This window comes from Theropithecus gelada, chromosome 11, assembly GCF_003255815.1.
Source record: "Theropithecus gelada isolate Dixy chromosome 11, Tgel_1.0, whole genome shotgun sequence".
NCBI classification, from domain to species: domain Eukaryota; kingdom Metazoa; phylum Chordata; class Mammalia; order Primates; family Cercopithecidae; genus Theropithecus; species Theropithecus gelada.
Window position 1 is genome coordinate 29,788,639 of NC_037679.1, and position 13,710 is coordinate 29,802,348.

The 13,710-nt window shown below is 42.3% G+C and overlaps 1 protein-coding gene across 1 annotated transcript in view; it reads right to left on the minus strand.

Moving 5' to 3' along the window:
- The window catches only part of PTPRR (protein tyrosine phosphatase, receptor type R), a 285,083-nt gene that overhangs the window by 182,144 nt on the left and 89,229 nt on the right, over positions 1 to 13,710 (minus strand). The gene's annotated exons all lie outside the window — the stretch shown is intronic.

Below are 13,710 nucleotides of genomic sequence, written 5' to 3' on the forward strand. Positions count from 1 at the left end.
AAAGATCAATTTTAGATTTTTTGTCTTTTCTCTATTTTTGAACAAAAGCAAAGATAAAAGACTTACTCAAGCTTGTAATTTGATTGAATTCTAAAAACATGTACACAAATGGAAAAGTATGAAACCTGTCTACAAGGAGCTCACAGTCTTCCACAGAAGAGGAAGAATAAAATAGGGTAAAGAATAAAGATGAAGCCGGGTATGGTGGCTCATGCCTGTAATCCCGGCATTTTGGGGGGCCAAGGTGGGCAGATCACTTGAGATTGGGAATTCGAGACCAGACTGGTTGAAATGGTAAAACAGGCCGGGCGCGGTGGCTCAAGCCTGTAATCCCAGCACTTTGGGAGGCCGAGACGGGCGGATCACGAGGTCAGGATATCGAGACCATCCTGGCGAACACGGTGAAACCCCGTCTCTACTAAAAAATACAAAAAACTAGCCGGGCGAGGCGGCGGGCGCCTGTAGTCCCAGCTACTCGGGAGGCTGAGGCAGGAGAATGGCGTAAACCCGGGGGGCGGAGCTTGCAGTGAGCTGAGATCCGGCCACTGCACTCCAGCCCGGGCAACAGAGCCAGACTCCGTCTCAAAAAAAAAAAAAAAAAAAAAGAAATGGTAAAACACCATCTCTACTAAAAATACAAAAATTAGCCAGGTGTGGTGGCACATGCCTGTAGTCCCAGCTACTCAGGAGGCTGAGGCACGAGGAGGCGCAGGTTGCATTGAGCTGAGATTGCGCCACTGCACTCCAGCCTGGGTGACAGAGTGAGACCCTGTCTCAAAAAAGAAAAAAAAAAGAAAAAAAGAATAAAGAGGATAAAGAAGAAAAATAGACATTGGCCCATAGAGGTATGGTCAAATTGTGCGTTTATGGGCTTCACATTTTTTGCAAAGTATTTATCGTCAGGGTCAGAAGTGGAGTCAAAATTACAAATCAATGAGCTGTAATTTGAGGGGTTGCTGGAAGACTCCATCTGCTCAAAATTTTCACTTCAATTTATTACACATTGCCCGAGACTACTACAGAATAAAAATGTCTCATAACATGTAGACCAGCAAGTCACTATTGTCTTATGGGAATTTTATTCAGGTGTTTTGGTCTTCATGATATCTAGAAGAGGATTTTAAAGAAAGAGCAGTGTGGGAAGACCAAGGGTAGTTTGGGCATAGAATGGAAGAATTGCATGGAATCCTGGAACAGAATACAGAGACTCAGAAAGGGAGGATGGCCGAGAATACATATTGCCTCTTCATGCATTGTTTTTGGTCAAACCTGTTTGTACAATGGCATTAGATTAAATTGTCCAATAACATAAATGTGTATACTTTCTACATCATAGAATAATGTAAAGATATTTTCTGTGTTCAGTCTAAACTACAGTCATGAAGAGAAGTTCTTCAATTATGACCATCTAATTTTATGAAATGTGACAAAAGATCAACTGTTTTTTGAAATCTTAAACCAAAACATTTAAAGAAAAAGTAAAAAGCTATATTTATATTTGGGGTAAACAATATTAGAAATAGGTTGAAATAATATGAGAGAAATGCAACATCTTTTATGAAAGCATACTGGCTGTGCCCAGAAATGTATGGAGGGGTGAGTATATTTATGCATATATCAATAATAAGGCTTGACATTTATAATTTAAACCATAATAATGACTTGCTTAAAAATAATCACTAGACACCACTCTGTTCTATTGTCTTGGCAGAAAATGATACTCAATAGGCTGGGAAAAGACTGAGAGAGATTCCTAACAGAGACTCTCTTCTTGATAAAACTTCAGACGAGCTCTTTTTGAGACGGAGTCTCTCGCTCTGTCGCCCAGTCTGGAGTGCAGTGGTGCGATCTCGGCTCACTGTAAGCTCCGCCTCCCGGGTTCACGCCATTCTCCTGCCTCAGCCTCCAGAGTAGCTGGGACTACAGGCACCCGCCAACACGCCCGGATAATTTTTTGTATTCGAAGTAGAGACGGGGTTTCACCGTGTTAGCCCGGATGGTCTCAATCTCCTGACCTTGTGATCTGCCCGTCTCGGCCTCCCAAAGTGCTGGGATTACAGGCGTGAGCCACCAGGCCCGACCACTCTTTTTTCAATGAGGTCTCATCCTTGGGTTCTGCTTTTGGCCAGGCAAGATGAGTTTCAGCAAGAATCCTGTTAAGCCACTTTAGAGAGAATCCCCACTTGGTATCTTATCACCTTCATTTTCTGATCAAGTTCCTCATTCTTTGAGTCCTTAGCCTGCCTTCAGCAAGAGTTCTGTTGTTTTAGCAAGAATCATACCACTCCACTTTTCCTATCTCCTCTTAGTAATTTCCTATTCACTGACCCTTCACTGTCCTTGTTGGCTGTTAAGTCCTCAACTCCCTTTGTTGTATTCAGAGTTAAGCACGATTTCTCTCATCTTTCACAATTGTCTTGACATCAAATGCAGTGGTCCTGAATAAAGTTTTGCTTACTGTTTTAACAAGCGTCAAAATAAATTTTTCTTTAGCACTCCAAAGTAAATGTGAATGCAAAAAGATTAATGAAGAAAAAATACTAGACCGGTTGTCCATACAGGACTATGTCCTTCAAGAAAGGAGATGTGCTTCTTTCAAGAGATACATTTGTCAACAGTGCCCATATAAATGCAAAACATGTTGAAAGCAATCACTCTGTTTTTTTTTTTTTGAGACGGAGTTTCACTCCGTCCCCCAGGCTGGAGTACAGTGGCACAATCTTGGCTCACTGAAACTTCCACCTCCTGGGTTCAAGTGATTCTCCTGCCTCAGCCTCCTGAGTAGCTGGGATTATAGGCACACACCACCACGCCCAACTAATTTTTTTGAATTTTTAGTAGAGATGAAGTTTAACCATATTGGCGAGGCTGGTCTTGAAATCCTGACCTTGTGATCTGCTCACTCCGGCCTCCCACAGTGCAGGGATTACAGGCGTGAGCCACCGTGCCCAGCTGTGATCAGTCTTTCATTGCCTTGACCTCAAGCAGGAATACATTTAGTATGCTTAAGAACTAGCAGAAAGGCTAGTGCAGCTGGAGCTTACTCTGTGAGGGAGACAGTGGGGAGAAACCTATGTATTTATTAAGTAAAGGAAGTATTTGTTGACATGTCTGATTTCTGTGGTTAACGTGCAGAATTCCAAATGCTGGTAGAAAGATCAAACTTAACATTCCAGGAAGCTCTTACTTATTTGATAAGCATTTAATGAGCATCACTGTACATAAGGCATGGTGTTGGATGTCGCAGAAAATGCACAGGAAAGGCCATATTGAACGTATGACACTTTAACCTAACATGGAGAACAGAGAACACAGAAAGTGGTATAAAACCTGAACCGTCTGGAATTATCAATTGGAATCCATACAAGTGAGTGGTAACAACAGCAGACAGCAAGGATTTCCCTAGAAAATGGATTAGGCTTACAAAACATACCACAAAGAGAGCTATGTTTTTCTGCACTGTAGAAACAAATAATTTGTGCTGCCAGAGGAAGACGGTGGAAATTAATGCCAGAACTCAGGTTTAATTTTCTCTCAAATAAAAAATAATAATTATAATATTCATGAAAAACATGTGTCATGTCCTGTAGAGGCTGAGCCAGTTATTCATTTATTCATAATTTCATGTCTCTGGTATCAGACACATGGTGGGGAAGCAGCAAGAGGTGCCAGGATTCTGCATGCAATTAGATGGCAAGCCATGGAGCCGCCCCCTCCCAGCTCACATGTATATAAATAACTCCTCCCACCTTCCAGGCAGCATTTGAATGAATGCAGAGGAAGGAAATTAAATGACTCTATCCATCAATATCAAGGCAGGGTTGCCAATAAATGCATCCATAAGAAAGCATTTTAAAATGCTCTTTTGACCTTTAGAAAGTTGCCACTATGGAAAAAGACATTGACTTCATATGACCATAATTGATTGAAATGGCCTCTCATCTCTTAACTTATTGGTTGATTAGAGCATAATGTTAATAAAATCAAGGTCATAGGGTATAATCCTTTTTTAGACCTTTTCTTGGGTGTGCATTTCCCATCCTTGGGTAGAACCCTGTCCTCTAAAGCCCAATTAAAAAAAAAAGGTCAAGTGAAACCAAGCATTTTGGGGGCTTACCTCCTTTTTCCCTTAAGTTTCGCTTTCTTTGCCTTTCCCTCAGCAACACAAATTTCTCTCTCTCTCTCTCTCTCTCTCTCTCTCTCACACACACACACACACACACACACACACACACACAGAGTTGTTGTTTTTCTTTCTGAAATAACATGACTAGTTCTACAGGATTACTGAGCGGTTTAAGACTACCTTTTAGTTAAACTAGAGTAAGAGTGACACAAAAGAGATTGACCAAAGAAAGGATGGCAGGCTCCTGAAACACACTGACCCACAGTAGGGCAGAGCAGTGACAGAAATGTCCACTCTCTAGAAACACGGACACTGCTGTCAAGTGACATGGAAGCATCAGCCTAGCTGACCACCATATCTCATGGAAAGTAGAGAAAATGAGTAGCAGTAAAACTGCCCTGAATCTAATTCTGAAACAGTATCAGAATTATCAGCTCCTTCCTCTATATTCCCACAGTGCCCTACATTTATTTTATGTTACTGTGGTTTTTTTTTTTTTTTTAAACAACTTGTACTTATTATGTCCCTCTCCTAACCCTCTTGGCTTAGCTTGGAGCTCTCTTTCCCTTCTCTTACAGTTCTTGCAGAGTGGGGCAGCAAGAAAGATGGCCTAGTTCTTTGGAAGAGAACGAAGGGCTGACCTTGCTTAGGGAGGTGGCAGCTGCCTTCCAGGGGCCAGTTCCTTGTCTGAGAGAGGCAGGAGCACACGGAGGACTCAGAGGCAGGAAGGCGGGGCCAGCAGCAGCCAAGAGAGGGCCAGTGAGGGCAGAACTAGACAGAAAGGGGCTACTGCTATGTCTTGTAAGCAGGATGTGCTACTTGGCCTGTGGGCCCTAGTTCAGCTGTCTAGGGGGCCATAGTGGTGGGTGGTGAGGCTCTGAGGAGGGGCAAGTAGCGGTGGCAACAGGGCAGTGAGAGAGACACAAGGGGAAGGCATGAGTCAGGGTCCTTCTCAGCCTGGGAAAAGAAACCCCTCCTTCCTCAACAATGGTTCACAGAACCCTTAGCATTGATACACTACTCTGGGCCAAAGGTACCAACGTTAGACTTTATCTGGGAAGCCGCCCCGGGTTAGGAACTCTTCTTCTGTGTCCTTATAACACCACTTAGTCCTTACACAGCAGCTCCGCATGCTGTGTGGTGGCTGCGTAATTATAACTCTTTTAAGAGACGGGCTGTATTGCATCCACTCTTATGTCCTTAAAGCCTAGCATGGCACCTACCATATAGTAACCACTTAACACATACTTTTCTTTTTCTTTTTTTGGTAAATGCTTCTCAAGTAGAAACAAATACTTTTTCAATTAGAGGAATACATATTTTGAGCAGGACAATCCTTTAATTATTTTTTAAAATGTAAGAAATAATCATACTATAAAGTTTATCATCTACATCAAGAAACCATGGTAGCTAAAGGCTACTGTGAAGGGAATTAAATAAAAATGTATTTGATTGTCTCAAAAGAGCATTAACATACATGTGAAAATACTATCCCACCTATATTTCAGCCTGGATTACAGACAATGCTTGTTCTCAAATGGATCGGCATGACCCTGATTTTAGTAGCTGCCTGTACAGGCAGAAGCCACAGTGTGTCTGGTGGTGTCAGCTGCTGGTTCTTGTTGCTTTCCTTATCCCTCCAGTGCTAAAGAACAAGGCTATGCCTTCCTGGGGTGGGGTTGGTGGGGGCGGAGGGACATCTGTGTAAGAGTAAAGATGAAAAAAATCGCCATTCCATTGGGACTAAACAAAGCTGACTCTCACATACTGCTTTGACAGTGGGCTTGCTAGAATTAACAATCATGAACATCTTAAGTGCTTATTAAGATTTCATGGACTATTCTAAGTGCTTTACGTACTCCTCACAAAAACCCTACTAGGTAGGCAATATTATTGCTCCATGTACAGTCAAGAAAGCTAAATTAGGCTGGGCGCGTTGGCTCACGCCTGTAATCCCAGCACTTTGGGAGGCTGAGGGGGGTGGATCACAAGGTCCGGAGTTCGAGACGAGCCTGGCCAATATGGTGAAACCCTGTCTCTACTAAAACACAAAAATTAGCCAGGCATGGTGGTGGGTGCTTGTGGTCCCAGCTACTCGGGAGGCTGAGGCAAGAGAATCGCTCAAACCCAAGAGGTGGAGGTTGCAGTGAGCCGAGATTGCACCACTACATTCCAGCCTGGGCGACAGAGCAAAACTCTGTCTCAAAAAAAAAAAAAAAAAAAAGAAAGAAAGAAAGAAAGAAAGAAAGAAAGAAAAAGAAATGTTAAGTTACTTGTCAAAATTCACTTACAGAGAAGTGACGGAGGCAGGATTGCAACCCAGACAGCCTGGCTCAAGAGTGCCCACTCACAATCACTATACAATCTTGCTGCATGTGCAAACTGCATCCAAATCCAAACACATACCTCTTGATCCCACAGAGCCAGAATCAGCCCTCTACCACCCATAATATGGATTTAGTGCTAGTGGAGAAAAGAGGTCCGGGCCTGCCTTAAAGCATTTAGAGATGGAGTCATCTGGTCTTTTCTCAAATCCCTTTTCCTCTATTAGACCGCCTCAAGGCCTGGGTTAGAATTACTCTCCCACTCATTTCTCAGTGTTACCTTTTTAATATCCTTGTTACAGACAGACTCTGTTGCACGGTGCCCCCTTGTGGGCTCCCTCTCGCCACACTGAATGTTTACTTCTAAAGGGCAGGAAGTGTGTCTTTACCATCTTATAGCACCCTCAGTATCTAGCACTGTGCCTGGTGTGAAAAAAGTCTTCAATAAATTGGGGGAAGAAGCAATGGATATAAAATAACAACGCAAGGCAAAGTGGCTGCCACATTACAGCTGGCACTGCAGCAATCCCGCTATTTTTGGGTTAGAAAACATATCACAACTCTCTTTTTATAAAATATTTTTAAGTTTTTCTAAGTCTTCATCCCATGATTTACATAAATTGATGATTGATCTTCTTTTTCAGAAACTACATTTCTCTATCACAGGGGATTTTAAACATTTTTAATCTAAGACTTTCTGGAGTCCTGAGTGAGTCTCTGCTAGAGAAGGAGGAGCTGAGAGAGGGAGAGAAGGAAGGAGGATATGGACGGGTAGGAGAGCAAGAGAAATATCAGTGTTATCAAAATCCTAGATTGTTGCTGAGAAGAAAGCTGAAATGTTGGTAACACTTTTCCTCCAATTAATCCGGAAATGGAATAGTGCTAATAGGGTGTGGAGAGAAGCAGTGAGGTGCAAATGGAACGGTGATAGTGGGAAAGGTGAGAAGAGGGTGGGAAGGGCTGGGCATTTACATCCATCTCATTGCAGCCCAGTGACAGGGATGGGGCTCATGCTGAGCACAACTTGTGCTAATGAGCACTGCTGCCTCATCTGCTCCCAGCCCCTTCTGGGAACTCCTTGAAATTGCTACTCAATAGCACTTAGGAAACACTTGCTATTAATCATACAGGACCAAGAATCCAGCACCATGACAGGATGCATGCAGCTAGGTACAATTAGAGACAAGGTTTTCCCCAAACAGTTCTAATCCAAAATATTCTGTCCTGGGCACCCTAGAAACACACGTAAACTTGTCAATCCATGTGCTTTGATTTTGATTTGAAAATATATTCAACAGAAACTAATGACATGAATACTCTGAGATAGAAGTGGCTGCAAAACATGTATGGCGTTCACTAGTCTTTTGCTCTAGATAATGTCAATACTCTCCCAAAACTCTCCAGTGACTTTCACTAGCTCCAGAAGAAAATCTAAAATCCTTGCCTCATCCTCAAGGCTCTATTGGATCTGATCCCTACCTCCTCTACCCTTTAATCACTGCCTGCCAGAGACACTGGCCTGCTTTCTGTCCTGTGAACATGCCAAACCTGCACCTGCCTCAGGGGTTTTGGTCTTGCTCTTCCACCCTCCTAGAATGTTCTTCCATTTGAAGCCATTTACAGTGGGCTCCTTCTTATGGTTCAGACTTGGATTCAGATGTTAGCCCCGTAGGACACCTTTTTTTTTTTTTTTTACAGCCAAACCTCATCTAGCACTATCCCCTCCCCAGATACTTTCTTGGGCATGGCCCTCTAGTATCACCTTCATGGCATTTATTATGACCTATAATCACCTTATTTACTGGTTTAGTTGTTTATTTTCTGTTTTCCTCACCAGAATAGAAGTTACAGGAGGGCAGGGTCCATGTCTCTCCAGCTCCTAGGATAGTGTCTAGCACAAAGTAGGTACTTAATAAATGAATAGTAGGTATCTGTTTTAGTCACTTTGGAGTGATATAACAAACTACTCTAGATTGGGTGCCTTAAAAACAACAGAAATTTATTTCTCACAGTTCTGGAAGCTGGAAGTCCTAGATCAAAATGCTGGGAGAGTCAGTGTTTGGTAAACACCCACTTCCTGCTTCATAGACAGTTGTCATCTTGCTGGGTCCTCACACAGTGGAGGGGGTAAGGGAGCTCTCCAGAATCATCCTCCTCCTCCTCGTTCCCCTTCCCCATCCTGGCCCTCCTCCCCCTTCCCCTCCTCCTCTTTTTGAGACAGAGTCTCACTATGTTACCCAGGCTGGAGGGCAGTGGCATGATCTTGGCTCACTGCAACATTCTCCTTCCAGGTTCAAGCAATTTTCCTGGCTCATCCTCCTGAGTAGATGGGATTACAGGTGCCTGCCACCACACAGCTTTTTCTTTTTCTTTTTCTTTTTGAGACAGTCTTGCTCTGTTGCCCAGGCTGGAGTGCAGTGGCGCAATCTCGGCTCACTGCAACCTCCGCCTCCTGGGTTCAAGCAATTCTCCTGTCTCAGCCTCCCAAGTAGCTGGGACTACAGGCACCCACCACTACACCCAGCTAATTTTTTGTGTTTTTAGTAGAGACAAGGTTTCACCATGTTGGCCAGGCTCACTTGAACTCCTGACTTCAAGTGATCTGTCCACCTCAACCTCCCGAAGTGTTAGGTTTACAAGCGTGAGCCACCATGCCCAGACCAGAATTTCTTTCATAAGGGCGCTGATCCCAGTCATGAAGGCTCTGTTCTCATGGCTTGATCACCTACCAAAGTTCCCACATTGGGGATTAGGTTTCAACATATGACATTTGGAGGGACATATTCAGTCTATAACAGTATCTAACAAATAGATTTGATAAATAAAATTGTCACATCTTCTTTAGTAATTAAACACAGTGTAAATGACATAATATGCCTTAGAAATTTGTCTCCACATTCCTTTTCTTGCCTCTTGATCTGCTCCTTTGTCCTTTGGGAACTTCTCACTTGTCGTTTTGGTTCCTCAGCCCCTGAACTAATATCATCTTACAGAAAAAACCACATTCTTCAGTCCACATATAGTTTGTTACACTAACTCCTGCAATATTCAAAGATTATGTTTAAGTGGCCCTCTCTTGGGAACGGGGTAAGTGGAAGAAAATATCTTTAAATGGAAAGAGAGCCGGGCGCGGTGGCTCAAGCCTGTAATCCCAGCACTTTGGGAGGCCGAGACGGGCGGATCACGAGGTCAGGAGATCGAGACCATCCTGGCTAACACGGTGAAACCCCGTCTCTATTAAGAAATACAAAAAAAAAAACTAGCCGGGCGAGGTGGCGGGCGCCTGTAGTCCCAGCTACTCGGGAGGCTGAGGCCGGAGAATGGCGTGAACCCGGGAGGCGGAGCTTGCAGTGAGCTGAGATCCGGCCACTGCACTCCAGCCTGGGCGACAGAGCGAGACTCCGTCTCAAAAAAAAAAAAAAAAAAAAAAAAAATGGAAAGAGAATTCTATGCATTTTGGCTTCATTTTTCTCTGCACATTTCCACAAGACTCATAAACCACAGGCTGTTGGAAGGCAGAGAGGTTACTCAGCTGGCCACAGTCATTCCCAGGCTTACCCTTGGCCATGTTAGGATTCTATCTCAGTATGTAGTACTTTTGCATATTACATGCAGTGACTCATGTCGATTCTTATTAGCTAGAAGAATGTGGTTAGCTTTCTGCATGTACTCAAATTCTGATATCTTCTATGTCTGCCAACAAATGCAAAGCAGCACCTAAAACTACCTGTCTTGTTACAAATTTCACAAAAGAAACCACTTAATGTTGATAGTGTCATGTGACTAAATCCTTTATTTCTCACATTTGTGGGAAGGGGGACTCAACACGAAAGCCGGGTCTTCTCATTCCTGATATTTACTCACTTGAAATAAACATTTACTGCATACCTTCTATATTCCAGGCAACAGGCAAGGTGCTGGGGATACAAAGTCTAATGAGATACGCTTCTTTCATATTTTCAAGGATCTTGTAGTCTAAACCTATGAATATAGTACTCAGAGACTGTGGACTGTGATGGAGACATGCATAGGGAGCTATGGACACACGAAACATCAGTTCCCCTCAGACAGGTAAGTTCCATCTGGGCAGTAACTTGTCTATTCCATATCTCAGTGTCTAGAACAGTGACTGGCACATAATAGGCACTCAATGAATACTTGAAAAATGAAAGAAAGAAAGAAGGAAAGAAGGAAAGAAAGAAAGAAAAAAAGGAAGAAAGAAAGATAAAAATATGCTGTCCAGTAAGATTTCCTGGAAGGAAGATTGAAAAGGGGTCTTCCTATTGAGGACGAATAGTAAGGAAGGACATTCTCACTGACCCTGACCCTGCTTTGCCCTGGGATTTCAAGGGCTGGGAAAAATGCTCAGGCTGTTGCAAACCACTGTGTGAGATGATGAAACATCTGTGAATACAACTTGGGAATAAATACATTTATTTATGTACCTTTACATCAGAATTCTGTGTTCACTGATGGTAGGACCTAAGTTTTTCTCCCTGAGACAATGCATTTCAAAGACTATTGTAGTATTATTTGGCATAAGAAAATGTGTCCTTTGAAAAACCAGGGGAAGTTTCATCAAGTCTCTTCTCTCTGCATGGCACTTTTGGACTGAGAAGTGTTTTTCAAGTAAGGATATATCAGTTGAGAACTCTGACCTCCCACTCACAGACCAACCTTCTAAGGAGGTTGGTCTTGCCTTTTGTAGTCATGTCTGTCAGTCAATCAATGGTGTTGGCTGAGGGTCTCATAGATGCAGGATAGTCAGGACTTTCTATGAGGTCATGAGAACTAGAAATGATTTTCTACATTAGTATCGAGTTTTATAAGGTGCTTCCTAAGAACAATTTGGGATACATTGAGCAGATACTTTAGTGTTACTCTCTCTGTTTTACCAAATAAAATTGAGGCTCCAATTGATATAATTGATTTGCTGAATATAATGAAGCTAAATAATGGGAGAGTTGAGTCTTAATCTTACAGTTTGGCTGTAGGTCCAGTGCTCATGCTCCTACTCTGTGTTCCCTCCAAGGGAACAGCAAGACCTGATCCACCAAGGACATAAAACAAACAAAAACCATGCTCTTGCGGCAGTATTAGGGCCTGGGGTGGAAATATTGATGTATTTGTTGATGTTTTCTGGCCATGAAAGCAACGAGATTTACCTGTTTGTGATGTGTGAGTTAAAATAAAATAGATTATGCTGCATTAACAAATGATCTCAAAGTCTCAGAAGCCCTTACAATAAAAGGATATTTCTCACCCATGTATACCATGTCCACAGGGAGTTCTGCTCATTGCCCCATTCTCAGGGAGGCTCCACCTTGACATGTTGCCATAATAGGCACTCCATAAATACTTGAAATACATATATAAAAGGCAGGGCAAGGAGTATGGTTAGCTGTGCCTTGGCTGTTAAAGCTCCCGCCTGGAAATGACAAATGTCAATGCACTATCATGTTGTGACCAAAGTCACATGGCAAAGTCTGTCATCAGTATTCTCCTAGGATAGGGCAATTAATATGCACGAAAAATAGTACAATCTAGCACGGTTGCTCAAGCAGCTTTCATTATAGTTTAAGCTGTAAAAGCGATGGACAACACCATCGCCAAACCAGCATCTCTACATCTGAAAGACAGTCACCTGACAAGGCTGTCAACACTTTGTGTTTCTGCTGGAGGATATCTTTGAGCAGGGATGTGATCTCTTTGTCAGAGAAAAAAGAAGTGGTTGCTAATCAGGGCTCTACATTCTCTATGCATGCAAATGACCTGCCTGAAATTGTTGAATCAAAGTAGCTAAGAAATATCTTACACTTTTTATAGCCATCCTCTAGTCTAAGGTCCATGAAGGCAAGGACTCTATCTATTTTATTTACCAATGAATATTCAGTACCTAGCACAATGCCTGATATATACAGTGTTGATAATAGCCAATATATGTGCAAGCCACTTTTTAAAGACTTTATTGTATTAGCTCTTTAAATCCTCATGACAACTCAACACAAGAAGGAGCTGTTACTATTCCCATTTTATAGATGAGGAAACTGTGGCACAGAGAGCTTACATGACATGCTTGAGTTCCTTAGAACATTAGTGAGTAGGAATTTGAACAGAGAGTTTATACTTTAACCTCTATTATTTCTTTGACTGAACAACAACAACAACAAAACTCTATTATATTACGTTGTAAAGAATAAATGTTGAATCTATTAATTGAGTATTCATTTTCATTTGTGAATTTGGTGGTAAGAATTAGGCTAAAAGCACTTCACTGGAAATTTATCAGAAGGTACTACCTCATGATTTTGAACCCAGCAGTCTTACTACACTAGCAGTCATAATCATCAATCAATAGCCTAGGTAAAGGCTCAATTAAGCTCTTCAAATATCATTTTGGCATTCTCTGTGAACGAGGAGCCAGGCTGTTGAGAAAATTGAAAGGTGATTCAATGAGCCAGCAGGTGGAGAAGACATAATCAGAGAAAATCAGGGGTCCAACCCATCTAATCACCCATGGAATGTGCTGGCTTCATTCTGGGTGAAGTGTTCTGTTGTTACAAATGCTACAAAATAGAGCAGCCCACACAAGTGTTACCATTTTCGTTTTGGCTGGTGTTCTGAAGAGCAAGCACATGAGGACAGATGGCAAGCTGTCATTTCAGGCCTACCTTCTGGCTCACCTGCATGTAGCCACATAAAACTTTCTCATTTCCTAAGAAAGCCTTTCCTATCTCAAGTCATATTTATAGCCTCTGACTCATCCTCATTACTCCTCCTAGATATCTTAAAACCTTTCTTAAGGTCAGAAAGTCTGCCAACATAGAGCTTGCCACTTGAACTGAGGGGTTCTTCTTGAAGCACTCTAATTATATTAAAGCCTGGAGCTCCTATTTTTACTCACCAACAGGTCCAGTTTTAATGTTCACATTCTGAAACAAAATCACTTTTCCTGTTTCAGTGTTCTCTTTCAGGGTCTAAATAGATATAACTTTATCCTAGCAAATTCGTTACTCTCAATGTCTAGAATAGGTGAGAATAACAGAGAAGAATTTCCTGATCACTAGAGCAGCACTATTCATTTATGTCATAGCGTTCCTGTCGCTCTATATGCTGGATGCTCTGTGATTCATTAACAAATGATTTTGTGAGCTTTTGCATTTCTCTACGTCAGGGATTGTAAATTTAAATACATTTGGTGGCTAGACAAGTATGTAAGTATAGTAGGGCTTGGGCCTGCTGCCCTAAAGCTCTGCCCAA